Here is a 10,244-nt window from a genome sequence, read left to right as displayed (position 1 = left end):
CTGACGTGTCCTTGCAACCCAGAAGTTTGTCAAATAACATATACTTGATTGTGGAGTTTGGGCCTCACTGGTGCCAGCTCAGTCTTTACTAAAATGTCTCAGTTGATACTTTAAGAGAAAGAAATGTCTTCTAATTAGAGCAGTAGGTCAGAAGTCGGGAGATCAGTGTTTTAATTCTTAAAGTGCTACTGATTATTCCACTTTGGATAACTTAGAACCTGTCTGAAAAGTGGTGGTAACAGTACTTTCTTTCTCTAATAGTTTGTAAACCCATGAGGACAGAAACTGTTTCAGCTGTGACATTTTTAAAAATACAAATTCAACAGCTAACTATACATTTCTGTTGTGAACAGTTTATTTGATATTCTACATAAATTTTCCATAATGCTTCTTTATTACTTGCCTTACATTATCTGAATAATTCCTCAGACAGTCTTTATCACATTCTCCAGTTATTTAACCATTAGGTTAAGAAATTTCGTCTTCTTTTTTTTTTTTTTTAGTTTTTCTTCATTACTCTGATAGTTAATTTTGAACTGAAAGAACTTCTGATGAACAGAAAATGATGTGTGTAGCTAATGTTAATGATCGAGCGGTTGTTCAAAAGATAACAAGTATTTTGCTTAGAGGTTTTGGCTGCAACACTTAGAGAATGACTACTATTGCCAGCAACATTAACCTATAACACAAGAAAATCAGAAAATTAATCAGATAGGAATACTTACCATATGCAGAGTTCAAATGCAACTTTTTTTTCTTCCCAGCATCAGAATTCTGGAAGGTTTTCTTCAAAGAGGTGAGAGGTGAAAATCTTGAGAGGCAAGATGTTCAGATACTTAAAGGGACTTCCAATAGAAACTGCAGCTACATTGTACTGGTAACACCTGAGTATAATTTTCAAAGGCAGGAATTTTGGGTACCATTTCTATTTTGACTTTTAGGCTGAAAATGGTGAGAGAAATGCAGACTTCCAAAAAGAGACAGAGCAAAAGAATTTCTTTTACAAAAATCAAAACATCATTCATTTCCTCTGTCTGGACAATTAGAAGAAAAAAAACTCCCTTGATGAGAGTTATGTCAAAGTAAAGGCGATGAAGATGCCAGTTGCTTCGATAAACAAAGGTGTAAGATTGCTCGGCTACATAAAGGAAGGCTATTCATACAGGGCTCTCTAGTTTAAGGACTTCAAATATCTTATGCAATAACATAAAACTGTGTTTTCTTTTTTAAAGTTTATTAATTCAGAGTCTTTTGTGAGTATATGAATCCTGAAAAGAGCAAGTAGCTATTTTATTTCCTGTAATTCCCCAATCCCAACTTTATTAGCATGACATGCAAAATTACAAATAGTCTCCTTAGAATTTCTGATGTGGAAACATTTTAATTTTTCAATTAAATCTTGATAGAAAGGTTGCTTTTATGACCTAAAGCAAATGGTGGGTAATTTAGTTTGGTCAGGCTCCTATGCTTCCAGTGTTTGTTGCAATTGTTACTATGCAGGGGTTCAGTTGTAAGAGGAAAAGAATGTATTGTCATACTTGCGGGGTATTAAAAATCACGGTTAGGTCTCTCTTCTGATCTAGGCAGTGATATGGTGGCATTGAGTTTGTGCTCTGATGAATTCAAGCAACAAGCTGCTCTGTTCTGAGTGCTCACTTCTTCCTTACTTCTTCTCTGTTTTGCCCTGTTTTCAAGGGCTACATCTATCATAGTCTACAATACTGTGTCTTGTTGTGCCAAAAGAGCTCAAGTTGGTATCTCGCCAAGTCCACACGATGCCAAAAGACGTTGACTTGAAAAGACATTTGAGAATGCTGAAACGAAACTTCTGGATTATGTTTTCTTCTTGATTCCTGTTTTAAAGTATACACTATTGTATTTCTCTTCATCACATACTCAAACTAACACAGCCCCATGTAACAATAAACAATACTGAACTGCCAGCCTTTAACTTTTACTGTTTGCTTAGGAAGTGTGTGAGAGCTAATGTGAAAGTGTATTAATTTGGTTTTTGACCAACTTATGATGAATAACAGATTTTGCAATAAAAATAGTTCAGGAAAAGACAAGATACATTTTCGGCGTGACAACCGCTTTTGACTATGTCAAACAAAGCCATAAAACTTAACTTTAGCCAATATGTCATACAGACTTTTTGGAACAAAATGATGTAGTTGCCTGGCTCCATTCTTTCGGAAATCTTTTCCACAGATTTTATTACACTCTGACATGGTTACACCACGCCACTGAGAGTTGCTGACACAAGGAATCCAGTGCTTTCCTGGCAGATGAGACCAATTGTCCTTTGTGTTATGGGCAGTTAAGTGCAGCCAGACTTACCGTGGAGCCTTTGCTGGCTCCAGCACTGTAAGAGTGTAGAAGCAGCATACAACTCTGCTTTCCCACACGCTGTCCTGCATTGAAACTATTCAGCTGGATTAAAAGACCTGGCCCTAAGAGATAAAAGCTTATCCTGTCATAAACCAGACATGAGTAACGATGTCGGAGCGCCTCACGCCTATCTGCTCTGCAGAAACGTTATTTGCTGCAGCGCTTTCTAATGGTATTGAAACAAGCTCCATAGGATCACGCCGGGAGGAGCCACAATAGAGTTGCAGGAGCCAAGGTGGTCGGAGGAAATACTAGTAAGCACCTTACTCTTTAAGTATTCAGCTTCCCTGAAAATATGTTCGTGTCAGCATTCCTACTGTTGGATCCCTCCTTCCAGTTATGAGACCATACGATTATGATTTTGCAGGGTAAACCTGAGGGACTCTTATAGTTTCTTAAATTTCTTGACAAGAGAGCAAGTCTATTATTACTACGCATATAGGACTGATTAGATTACTGACCACTTGGCAACAAATTGGCTTTACTTTCCTATTGTTTTTCATTTTCCTATTGTTTTTCTTTCTCATTCATGGATAATATCAAGGTAAATAGACATAAAAATTTTTTTTTGCATACGTTTTATTCAGAACCAAAATGGTACTTTTTGATGGGAGAGAGACCATAGTTTTCTGCTTGTAGGTAATATTTCTAGTCAAATTATATGTTGTCAGTAGCATTAGCTTTAGGCATACTTCTGTTAGTGAACCTCACTTCTACTTTTGTAATAATTCATGGAACCTAACTTTAAGGGATAGCACATGTGTTATTGGCAGACCAGTCCTATTCGTATGACATACATCACGCATGGCATATTTCATTGCCTGGATTATATGCAGTCTGTCTGAATGGTGACCCAAGTAACACATTTACAGTATATCCTTCTGTAGAACACAACTCTTCAGAGCTCTGAACTGGTTAGGAGGTAAATGTCTTGTAAATGTTCTTGTCCACAAAAGCAAGAGTTCCCACTTCCAATGTACTAGTGAAATGCACACATTTATTCGCAAATCAGTCTCTGGACTGGTTTTATCAATTCTAAAACGCAGCTGAATCAATGAAATTTTCTCTCTTCAGCTGGCTTTCAGTCAAACCCACAATCACTTGCCCTGTGTGCCTTCAATGTTTAATCAGTAAACACCGCAGGGAAATATTTAACTGCAAACAAAAATCTATCATCACTGCTATGTCATAAACGCATAGGGAAATTCCTATTTAATTTTGTGAAATTGCTTGCTTACAGCACTAAATATGTGGGATTAAACTGACTTTAAGAAAATGCAAACTGAGAAGCAGTAAGATGCTTTTGGCCCTATCCTGCTTCTGTAGGCTTTGCAAAGATGCTATCATGCGGCATTTCAGTCATGGCAGGAATGAACTGGAAGTTGCTTGAGAAGAGGTGGTGGGTAGGTAAAAGGCTGCTATAAAACTTTAAACCTCCCCTAAGGGAACTTATTGCAAGCTGCTTGAAATAACAACTGTTAAAAAAAAGTAATGCAGCTGTGGTGTAAATACAAAAGTGCTGTCTAACTAACAAGATAGGGAGATAAAAAGACAAAAAAGATGAGGTACCTCTGAATGAAGGAGAAGCAATGCCTATCTATATGACCTTTCCTTAATCCTTACATCCATTCTGCAGTTTCAAGCCCCAGTCACCTCTCCCATTCCCCCTCTGAACATCCCGTTTTCTCAGTTCCGTTCTCTCTTCTTTCTTTTGCATGATCATCACTTAACATCTTCACTGACTGGAGGCCTCCTGCCTTAATGCTCTCCCAATTATTTCCACTCCGTCAGCTTGGTTTTTCATTTGCCGCCTGCTACTCCAGCCCTGCTTCTGTCTATAGCTCTTTGATACCTAATCACCTTATTACCTTTCATTCGTCTTAGCATCTTTGTCTGTTAGTGGAGCTTTCTCTGTCTTCCCGTTCAAACTGCGCAGTCACTTGCGCAACCTGCTCTGAATGAAGCACTGTTTGTTCTCAGATCTTTCTTCCTTTCCTCTTCTTTTCCTAAGCCATACTTTATTCTGTTTGATACTCGTCATTTGCATCCTCTCCTGCTGCGAGTCCTTTGTATGATGTTCATTCCCTCAGTTTCTGACTTCTCTGATGTTTACAACCTCTTTTTCTTGCTCTGCCTGCACTGTTGCTGACTTCTTGGCTGAATTAGTTTTCAAAAAGCATACTGCTGTTCGGGTTTGGACTGTGTGACAGAGATCATGTTTAAGAGCTGGTATCTCTTTTCTGGAAGCCAGTCTTTTCAGTGCACACGACTCTCAAACCATCCTTTTATCAATACCTGGAGGCCCCCCTCTCCAAGCTGAATTACAACCTCACATCACTGCACTCAGAAGAGAGGGTTTCTACACAGAGAATTTACAATCCAAATACTGACAATAAAAGGGATCAACAAAACATCTTTGCTCCTGTTTTACAGTGGCTGAGCCGAGTTTAATCCAGACCTTGTAAAACTTAGTCCCATTTGTAATAGTGGAGATATTCTGCGACTTGGACTGTAATGTCCCCGGTTCTCCTAGAAGCCAAACCAAGCCTGGGCAGATGTGGAGATTTTCTCAGCATCTGCCGTAGTTATGCGGTGTCACAACTAAGCTACTGCTGATTTTGATGACAGTTGTATTGCAGGCTTTACTGTGAAGTGCATTCAAACAGTAGGAACTGGTTCAAGGGCACTAAAACAGGCTGCTATTATTTCAGCTGTCCAGGAAGCTGTTGTGATTGTATGTAACAATATGGTCAGTGCCCTTATTGGCAACTGTTTTCAGGTTTTCCAGCCTTTTTCTTTTTTCTTTCAGTGAGAAGTAAATCACAAACATTCACAGATACAAACACAAATGTTTGTGTATCTGAGTACAGATACAAACACAAATGTTAATATGTAGTAAGCAATGTTTCTGGTGTGCAAGTCGGCTCTTTTTAAAGGACTTGATTTTCTGCTCTGTTGCATTGGAAAAGTAAATCCTTTAGAATGGGAATCTTAAAAACGTACCCAGATTCAGTAGTCACTTTCCAGAATCTTGGCCACATCTTTATATGATGCATGTAATGCTTATTCACTGTAAAAAACCCTCTTTCTTCCTAAAGCAAATTACCCTTCAACATGAATCCAGGTTTCACCCTAACATCTCTAATGCCCTCAAGGGAGATAAAGCATTAAGCAATGGATTGTATGAAAGTATATAACCTGGCATATATAAGCTGCTAATAATCCCCAGCCAGAAGTGCAGCCCTTCAAATAGATGGCACAGCTGGCAAACTGAACATAATTAGGTAGGGAGTCATAATTCTATAAACAGTCCTTCTCAATTATATCACCACAGTAATTTATTTTAAAGAGATGTAAATAACAGAAAGGTTGACAAATGTATTTGCTAATTAAGTTCTCAGCTAAATCAAGAATAAAACACACAGATGCCTTTCTCCTCCTTTCCTTCCTCCTGACTGCATAGGAATGGCTTGCCGAGAAATTCTCACTTTTTCATTTAAAGAACATGTTTTCACTGACAAAACAAAGGCAGGCAGAAACTAATAACTCTGCAAAGTGGTTCTGGATTTTTTAGTGAGAAAGTGAAGTCAAGATGGGGAGGTGAGGGAGGTGCTGGGCAAGGCAGGAGGTAGAAGAAATACAGGTTGTGAATTGAGTGTGAAACTGGTAATGAATGTGGTAGTGGTAATCAGCTCAGTGGCAATCAGACAGGGAAGATGTCTTTCTAATTGGCTTTCCAATCCTCAGCCTTGGTCTTGGCAGAAAGACGGAGAAAAGGCTAGTGAACAATTCTGTAGGTAAAAATGTAATTATTTACAACTACAGCAGAGATGTACAGTGTGGAAGGTGGAAAGGAGCCATTTGAGGCCACACATATAACTGAGAATCCCTGTCTTTAAGCGTACATTTGGCTTATTTCTAAGCCCATCCTAGCTAGGTTGATTTCTAAAATGCTACCTTCGTCATCAATATTTTTAAGCACTATTGTCTACTTTGCTGACTCATTTTAATGTCATTTTTCCTTTAAAAATAAGAAGAGATTGATAGTGCCAGATACCTAGCAATTACAAGTTGTTCATCGTCATGTTTCAGTGATCTTAATGACACATATATATATAAAAAGTGATATTCTTTTACTAGACCAAAATATTTTAAAATCGGGAATGATTCAGACCAATACTTACAATTTTTAGAACCTGTTCTAAAACATTCTTTAGAGGAATGTGGTGTGCATGAATAAAGACCTTTTGAGTAAGGGAATCGGCCACAAACCGGTATTTATTCATACCAACCTTTTTATTCATTAGCGTGCCATGGACCAAAGAAAGAAAGAAGAAACAAGGCAATGTAATACTCATTGGTTTCACATTGCTTATATGTTTTTTGTGGGGTACTGTTTTATCCCGTTACACTATATACTGCCTGTCTAGGTGCCCTGAGCAATCCTATTTATGAATTCCTTCTTCAACATGGCTGTGGGGCGGGCTGTACCTAGGCTGCATAGCTAGGCTGCGTCTATAGTACTTTGGATGAGAAGCAGCCGCACAGCGTGATCGCTCCTCAGATGGCTATCTGTGGTGGTATCTCTCTCTTTATTGACTGTAGAGAGAGGAAAAGATGACTATCCAAATGCCTAAAGCAAGTGACTCAAGCTAGGTGGGGATGAATCCCTGAATTCCTCCCCTCATAGCAGCACCCTGTTCAATCGACCAGCAGCCTTGAAAGCTTGTTACAGTCCAAAGCAGAGAAAACTTGGATTCCATTTGATTGCTACATCCTTTTACAATAACTTTTGCTACATAACTTTTACAAGATCTACTTAGAAGAATAGGCCTGTGTCTTACACTATGCAAAGTAAGGGGCTTTGCAAAACACATTAACTATAACTATAACTATAAGGAAAGCCCTTGCTTCATTCTACAGATTGAAGAAACTGGGGCAAGAAAACTGTTTTCCTACCTCGGCAGGTCCATTTCTATCAATGTTTCCAAGGTGATGTCACCTTATTCCACTATTTCTTTAATACTTGATATTCCACTCCATATAGGGATGGGACGTTTCCCGCTGATGTCAGCGTAGCCAGATCATGTCTGTGGTGAATAAGGGTGGAAGAAAGGAGTCCTCTATATTTTCATATTGATAACAGCCTTATTACTCATGCATAATTTGGCTCTGTTTTCATGTGAACATCATATTCAACAATTACTTTATGGGCTCAGTTTAATTTGGACCTAGGATTTTCAGATATCAGGTCTAATTGTCTCGCTGCAGTGTTAGATTTCATAGGACAGCATTCCAAAGCCTGGGGTGCACCAGCAGAAATTTCTGATTTCAGATGCCCGACTGACTAATAATTTAAGCTCTTCTTAAGACAGATGAATTTCCTTATGGTGGGAGAACAGCAAGCTTTTATCAGCAACAAGCTTGCTACAGTTTCTTCTCAATGACACATCAAGGTCAAACATTTGGAGCGGTTGAAGAGGAGACAGCCCATTTCAAAGCTCCTTTGTTCATAAGCTTCCATCTCCAAAGCAGTACCCTTCCTAAGCTGTGAATGAAGTTAGATTTATGTTTTTTTAAACATAGAAAAGGTATTTCAGCAAATACTGTAGAAAAGCAGAACAGCTATTCAGATTTCAAAGCACTTTTATTCTTTAAAATAATAGTTGTCTTTTCCCCAAAGCTTAAAATTCACAGTATCTCTTTAACATTCCTCTCCAGCAGGAAAACAGCTCATTCATACATGGTTTGTACGCATCCCCACACGGCTGCTGCATGATATTAGAATTAATGGCCCTGGATACCAAATTCCTTATGCTCCAAAACAAATACAGCAAAGATTAAAAAACCCCAACAACCAAAAGACACAATTTAAAACATTCCTGGAAACATCGTGGCTCTGTCCTGGAGATTGTAAGTAGGTCCTGGCCAAGACCTCTAGTTCACCTATAGTATTACATCAACAGTCTGGACAGTGGTTCTCTGAATAGACATTGGATTGTGTCCAGAATGTTTCCCATCTGCCGTATCCTGCTCCCACCTGTGCACACAGCATTTTCAAAGACAGAAGTAACCCCTGCTGCATTTTGTGGGATGCTTGATTTAAAACTTCCACGCTGAGACCAGGTGCTCGACTGAGCCTCTCGGGCAAGAGGAACAGCAGGCGTCATTGCCAGACCCCAGCCTGGACGTCGTGCGGGAGCTCTTCTGCGGCGGCAGGGCTGGGCGTGTGCAGAAGAAGACTTCAGGGCTACTTTGAGTAAAAATCTGAGCTAATTTTGGAGGCCTATTGACCTCAGGGTAAGTAAGATCCTAACTGCAGAGCTTAGTGAGCTCCACTGGCCTAGGTCCCTCCTTAGGACTGCAGGTGCCTTTCTGAGCCTGGCCCTAAGAGGCTGCTGCAGGTCTCGGGGGGAAGGTGTAGCACAGGAGGCCACCTATCCCGCCGGGTGGTCTCACATCCTAGGCCCATACGGAGCTGCTAAACCACTTTTCGTCACTGCAAGCTCTTATTTAATAGATCTGACAATGGCACTTCAGTTTCCTTCACTGCAGCTACAGCCTACATGTTTCGCAGCTTTCTAAGGCCACTAAATCATTATTTTTATCTAAGCTGACGATAGTTCAGGTCAGCGGAAGTTAACCAAGTCCTTATCAAATTAGCACCTGTGTGTATACACAAACCCATGGCAGAAGAAAAGAGGTTTATTTTGCATTTCAAAGCACACTTTTGATCTAGAAGAGGGCTTTCATTTAAGGGGCATTTTTTCAAGTTATTTTCTTATTTGTAATTAATAATAAAAATTATTATTTCTTAAACCCGCATGACCATTCATTTTCTGGATTCTTTTCGCTATTTTACACCAGAGCATGACAAGTTTGGTTTCATGACTCCTTAATCAGCTACCTTCGCTATCTAGATTTTTTTTGCTTGTTACTATGATGAACTAAGTTCACCAAACCTGGACTCCTGGTTTGGCTGCAACCTTAATGTCTTCAGGTACACTGTACAGCTATAAAAGCTCAGGCAAATAATCCTCATTGCACTTGCATTTGACCTAGTATAGAGCATGGGAAATGAACTGGGGAATCACATATATGAGAACAGAGTAATTTATCACATTTACTATCACATTTAATATCACATTGTTAAATGATACAGTTTAATTTTTACACCATCATTTGCACATGCTAAAAGCAATCCCCTCTAAGTAACCCTGTGAGTGAAAGCTGAGACGTTTTCTTCACAATTGCTTTTGGTATTTTCATGTCAAGATAAAAAATAAAGGTTAAAAAAATTGTGCAGTTCTCAGTTAGGTAAAGTCTCAAGTGAACAATAGGTTTCTGCACGTTTATGAAAAAATACTTCTTGATAATACGTTAAAGTTTTCACAACTATTTCAGTAATGGTTTTACTTCTGGTTCAGTTATATTTAATTGTAGTTAAAGTGGTATGCAAAGGCCAGTTAGTTTAACTACTGAAGTGCTCTCCCTAGGAGTTACTTTGAAAGTAAATGCTGGAAAAATAACCTTCATATATGACTACTAACTTATCCACACCAGACCGGTAAATGAAACAGGGAATTTTGTGTAGTTGTAAAAAGCATACAAGTTTTGTTTTGCCCATTTTTTCCTTCAGCGTTGCAGCACGTTGAGTGTTGCAAGCGCCTCACAGAACATTTCCAGGGAATAAATTCAACCATCTAATAAAGAGCAGTAAACAGTTGCAGTGAAAAAAAAAAAAATGTTTATTGGTATAACCAGTGGTAAGTACCCAGGAATTTGTGGTTTATAATGCACGTTCATAATCCGGCTTTGTTGATTTTGCAGCGATGAGAGAGATACAGGTGGTT

This window comes from Fulmarus glacialis, unplaced genomic scaffold (assembly GCF_000690835.1).
Source record: "Fulmarus glacialis isolate BGI_N327 unplaced genomic scaffold, ASM69083v1 scaffold20687, whole genome shotgun sequence".
In the NCBI taxonomy this organism is placed as follows: domain Eukaryota; kingdom Metazoa; phylum Chordata; class Aves; order Procellariiformes; family Procellariidae; genus Fulmarus; species Fulmarus glacialis.
Note: the sequence above shows the minus strand (reverse complement) of the source record.